This window comes from Dermacentor andersoni, chromosome 2 (assembly GCF_023375885.2).
Source record: "Dermacentor andersoni chromosome 2, qqDerAnde1_hic_scaffold, whole genome shotgun sequence".
NCBI classification, from domain to species: Eukaryota; Metazoa; Arthropoda; class Arachnida; order Ixodida; family Ixodidae; genus Dermacentor; species Dermacentor andersoni.
In genome coordinates, this window is record NC_092815.1 from 53478788 (window position 1) to 53484787 (window position 6000).

Sequence of the window (6000 nt, forward strand, 5' to 3'; positions counted from 1 at the left end):
CGGCCATGGCGTCGCAGCTTTTGTTGTCCTTGCAACTTATGGCTCATACCCACTGCATACGGCGCGTGTTTCTGCGGCGACTGCCTGAGATTGTTAGAAAGAGAGAGAGGGTTGTTTATTATTAAGAAACATATGTGATTTGAGCAATTTTTGCTGAGGAAGCTTCACAGTTGTTGCAGACGTCCAATACTGCGCTATAATTTGCAATAGGATCTCTAGTCAACATTGTTGGTAATTCACTATTTATGGCCTAAAGGGTCACGATATTAAGGAAGTGAAGTCATCCAGTACTAATTCATAACCTTCTTTATAGAAGCTCTCCCTATACCCATTAAGAAAAAAAAAAGACGGACTAAAGTGCGCCGTGAAAGCAATTGCTTTTACAGTTAACAGTTCTCACACGGCGTTTTTCAAGCATCGTATTAACTGGAACAGCCATGAACTTTCTTTGCACACTTTGCGCTCTCATTCGTCGAAACTGGTGCAAGGCGCGGAGTCTCTGACGAAAGGTTGTGCTTTGAGTACTGGCCGACTTCAATTCTGCGACGACCACATTCCCCATGAAACGATTTTAACCTTAAACGCGGCGGTGCCGCTGAACCACGCAACGTGTCCAGGGTGAAGCGTGAGAGAGGAGCCGAGCTGCAGTACGCGTCCCATACATGACGCGACTCCGCGGTGGCAGTACATTGCGTCGTTGAATTGCTTCACGGCTAATCGCATTAACGTCGACGCTCATCGTGACGTGGGTTCTGCCGCAATTTGCTTAACTGTCTCACAGCCTAGGAAATGCACAGCAAGGTTAGGTGCTTAACATGGGTGCAGCTGATTTGCTTACGCCAGCACAAATGAGTAAAAACGTTCCACTAACTTGACTGGCAAGTTGTCCGACTTCACATTTTCAGCAATAAATTGCACAGTAAGCTGCCATAATTACCGCTGGATACGTCGGCAATCACACAATAAACTGCTTTTAGTGGTTTGGATATAATTTCGCCAGGGTTTATTTTCTGGATATCTCTAGGCTACGTGAAATCTAGGAAAATGAACACGCCGTTAATTCCTACGTACTTAGACCTGTTTCCAGGAGTCGAAGAGGCGTTTCTGTTCAAGTCAGAAACAATAGGGATACAAAGCAGCCTAACTGCTCAGCTACGATTTCACTTTAATGGAACGCAAAGTTGGGGTAGTTGGTTTACACTGAGCATGGCCTTAAGTGCGCGAAGATGTAGCGCTTAGTGGATATCTTCCTTCTACGTTCTTGTGTTTCGTCAAGTTAGCGCGGCTCAAAACCATGCTTAAAATTTCAGATACACAGGCAAGGGATTTTATTCCTGGCCGCTATTGACTTTGCTCTGTTTTAAGTCATTCGACACATTGTTTTCGTTTGCTGCGAGCTGCAGTACTAATTACCTTCTAAAAAGCACGAAATACCGCCACAAACATCCACGAGGATTTCTCAACAATTTGCAGTATATACTTCTACATATCTGTGTCATTTGTTTTTCTCTTTCGTTAAAAATTTCCGTGCAAGCCCTACCACCCAGTCACTGGTGGTCATTTGTCTGCGAGCCTCATGTGACGCGCATTTACTACTTTCTGCGTTTATATATATATATATATATATATATATATATATATATATATATATATCAAAACGTTTATTTAAACGAAAAAAAAAGCAGAATGCGAGTGGGTGGAGCCCCTAGTCCAGGGCCCCACTGGCTTGAGCGGTCCGCCGTGCTTGGTCGAGGAGCGCTAGTTGCATCTCCCGATCCTCGCTGGCGAGCCAAGTCTCCCACTGCTCCCTTCCGGAATGTTTGCCGGCTATTTTTGGTGTATTAATTTTGGGGGGCCTGTTCTGGCAGTCCCACGTAATGTGGGCGAGAGTTGGCCGGCCTCCGCACCAAGGACAGCGAACGTTGTACAGCGTTGGGTGAATGGCATTTTTCAAATAAAGGTTTGGAAATGTGTGCCTCTGTATTCGGCGCCAGTCATAAGAGTCCTGCCTGGATAGGTCAGGGTGTGGTGGACTGTACTTTCTTCGCTCGCGCCGCTGGTGCTCAAGGATGTCTCGTGGTAAAAAGGGGTTTTCGTCAGAGTGGTCGGCCACTCGGTTGACAAAAGCACGAGCTGCGCCGTCTGCTCTCTCATTGCCCTCGAGTCCTGCGTGACCCGGGCACCAGATGATCATGTGTTTCTGCGTTAGGTTGGATCCTAATAGGTGAGTGGTGCTGTATGGTAGCCTCCCGGTGAAGAATAGTCTACATGCAACTTCCGAATCTCTAAGAGTTATCGACGATTGTCCCAGAGCGTCCTTAGTTTTATTAGCTAGCGCGATGGCTGAAGCTTCTGCGGTATTCGCAGATGCAACTCTAGCCGTGGCGCAAGTCACAAGCCCTTGATTTGCGGCCGCTCCTACCACTGCGAGGGCGTATTTGTAAGCACCACATCGAGCGACATCTGTGTAGACTGTATCCGGGTTTCCACCGAATTGCTGCATTAACTTTCGAGCTCGAGCACTTCTACGTCCCCGGTGGTATTTCGGACTCATGTTCGTAGGGATTGGGGCTACTGTGATCCTTTCACGAAGGACTCTGGGCAGAACTTCGAGTTCTTAATTCTCCCGCATACTGTGGACGAGTAGGGTAACCCACGCGGCTAAGTAATTTTCTGCCAGAGGAGGTTAAGCTAAGCCGCTCCCGTTGAGATATGAGCGTCGCTGCCCGTAGCTCCTCGTAGTTATTGTGAATCCCGACGGCCAGCAGGCGTTCAGTAGAGGTTCCCTGTGGTAGGACGAGAGCCGCTTTGTACCACGTTCTAATCAACGCATCTAGGGCCTTTAGTTCTGTTTTCGTGGGGTCCTGGAAAGGGAGGCTATATGTGAGACGACTTAGCACAAAAGCCTGAACGAGCCGGATCGTCTCTGTTTCCTTGAAACCTTTTCGGTGATAAGTTACTCTACGGATCATACGGGAGATCTGTTTCACCGTAGTCCTAAGGGTTTTAATGGTGTGGTCTACTCGTTTGTTACTTTGCAGCCACAGTCCGAGGACTCGCATTTTCTGGACCTCCTTTATCTGGCTGTCTCCTAGAAAGAGGTTCACCGGCTCGTGAGTTTGACGGCCTCGTCCTCGTATCCTGATAGATTTCGATTTATCGGGAGCGCACCTCATTGAACTGCTGCGAGCGAAGGTTTCAACAACGGTCGCTGCTTTTTGCAGGATTTCTTCTTTTTGTCCTAACGAGCCGCTGGTTGCCCATAGGGTAATATCGTCTACATATAACGCGTACCCTAGCCCAGGTATGACGTCGAGTGTTTTGGCTAAGCGTCTCATGCCGATATTGAAAAGAAGGGGGGAGAGTATCGCCCCTTGCGGTGTACCTCTATTGGGCATGGGAAAAGGGTCTGAGCGCGTAGTGCTAATGCCTATTGTCGCGATGCGAGTGGTCAGGAAAGAGCGGGCGTACTCATAGATTCTTTGTCCACAACCGATGTCATTTAGCTCGGATAATATAAGTTCATGTGAAATAGTAAAAATCAAGAGCCAGGACGAGATGTTCCGCACCAACCGTGGTGTTGCAAAGAACTTCTTCGCGAAGTAGCAGGAAAACATCTTGTGTCGAAAAATGTTGGCGAAAGCAGAATATGTTTGTGAGAAATAGGTTGCGGTCTTCAATGTAAGACGTGAGACGTGTGTGGATCACCTTCTCAAATAATTTGCCAAGACAGGAGGTTAGTGATATCGGCCTGAGATTTTGTAGATCATGAGGTTTTCCTGCTTTCGGAATAAGCACAATTTTGGCCGCCTTCCACTGTTGTGGAACTACGCCCCTCTCCCCTATCTGTTCATTAAAATACCGGGTAAGCTGTTCTGGGTGCTCGTCGCTCAGATTCCGGATCAATTTCTCATTTGTGAGCTGATCTGGTCCTGGAGCAGTATTTCTCTTCGCAGTTTGCTGTTTATTATATATATAAAACTTGTGCTGTCGCCCTCTCATTTCGTGCTACATCTGCTGATTAGAGAAAGCATGAATATTTGTAACGCAGAAGATTTGTGTTGCTTTGCTGCCCGTGTTCTGCAGCAGAAGCCGCAGTACCATTAGGTCCCCGAAATCAATGAAAACGAAGTTGTCTTCGCTATTAATTGGTTTCGGTGCTCTAGTGATGATGATGATGATGTCCTTGATGAGATTGGCGCTTACCCACTCGCGGGGATTGGCCAAGAGTCGGGCAGACTTTGCTTATGTGTTCAGAATATGGAGGTAAAAATCCAAAATTTTGTTACATGAATTTAGGCGAGGGAAAATCGAAACGGTTCAGTGGATTGTCATGCTACGTACAGGAAAAAAAATTATCTATAACATACCAATGGGGCAATAGAGGAGGAATGAATAGAATAATACGGTCATCAATGAAATCGGTTTGATTCAATAATAAATTTTTCTAAGGCGAAGCAAACATTCCTGTGTGAGTGCCCAAGCACAGACGCTCCGAAAGACAGTAGTACCGGAGTGTTCAATGGCAGGCCAATCTGTCGCACTGTAATTTCTAATGTCATTTTTCTCATGGAGGAGAAACGCCGGCATTCTAGTAGGTAGTGCTCAATCGTCTCTAATGCATTGCAAAAATGGCACAATGGGGATATTGCCAGACCAGATCGGCGCATGTAAAAATTTAGAGATGGGACTCGACAACGTAGTCTCGTTAATGTAACTTCCGTGGCTCGATCTCAAAGGTTGCATTCGTTTCTTTTCCTCTACTTCAACCATGTCGCCTATGGTCCACTGTTACGGCAGAGCAACAAATGACTTTCATGACTGTATAAAAACTAAAATAACAACAATAATAATTGCTACTACTAGCACTGTTGCGGCTAATAGCGTTACTGCTACTGGTACTACTAATATTATTGATAATATTATTAATGCAATAATAGCAAGAACCACAACAACAATGAAAAATTACGTCGCATCCGACGCATTGTGATGCGAATGTTTCGCTGAATTAATAGAAAGCTTCTATATGTTACATATGTCGGGGAACACCTCTCGATTTTATGCAGATTGACGGTAGAATACACATCCTGTGGCTTACTTAGCGCGATTGTTTTTCGTTGTATGGATGGATGAATGCTATTAGCGTCCCCTTTTCAAACGGGGTGGTGGGTGAGCCACCAAGCTCTTCTTCTTATATTGCCTAATTTCTACTTATGTTAAAAAAGAAATAAGAAAAGGAAAAAACCCTCCATGAAGTTCCATATTCAAACTTTCTGAACCCCTATTCTGAACTTTGTTTTTGTACGCTTCCGTCGTTTGTCGTTTGCCTACTTCCACCAATCTTCCTATCGCACCTTACTAATCTCTACTGTGAACATGTTTCCTTTCCCCCTGCTCTCGCTGAACCCAGGGGCTTCATGGAGGCCAGGAGTCCCCAAATCGACCGCTGGACAGATATCTTCACATTTTAATAGAACATGCTGCAGCGTCGACGATTACAATGATGATGATGATGATGATGATGACCTTGATGAGTTTGGCGCGTACCCATTCACAGGGATTGGCCAAGAGTTGGGCGGACTTTACTTATGTGTTCAGTTAATGAATTTTCCTTAGCTTTGCCGCAGCAAACACGTGCGCCTTCTTTTTGTTGTATCTCGCTTTCTAAGCTTGTGTCCTAAGGCATCCTGATCTCGCTTCAAAAAGTAAAGAGCGTCTCTTTGAGTTATCATAAATTGTTTCTCTCCTGATTTCGTTTTTCCCTCTTATGTAGTTACACATAGCAGGTTTCGTTTCCGTCGCCGCCACCCATGAGATTATCTCGACCTCTCTGATTTTCCGCTTGACGTTCTTCGTTGCCATCTTGCTCACCATACAGGTCGTATATTTGTTGGTAAGTTTCCCAGTTCTTTTCCTCCACTGTGAATGAATGTTATATTTCTATACAAATACCTGAACACGCTCCACACCCATTCACTTTCTTCCATATTCCTTAGTCGT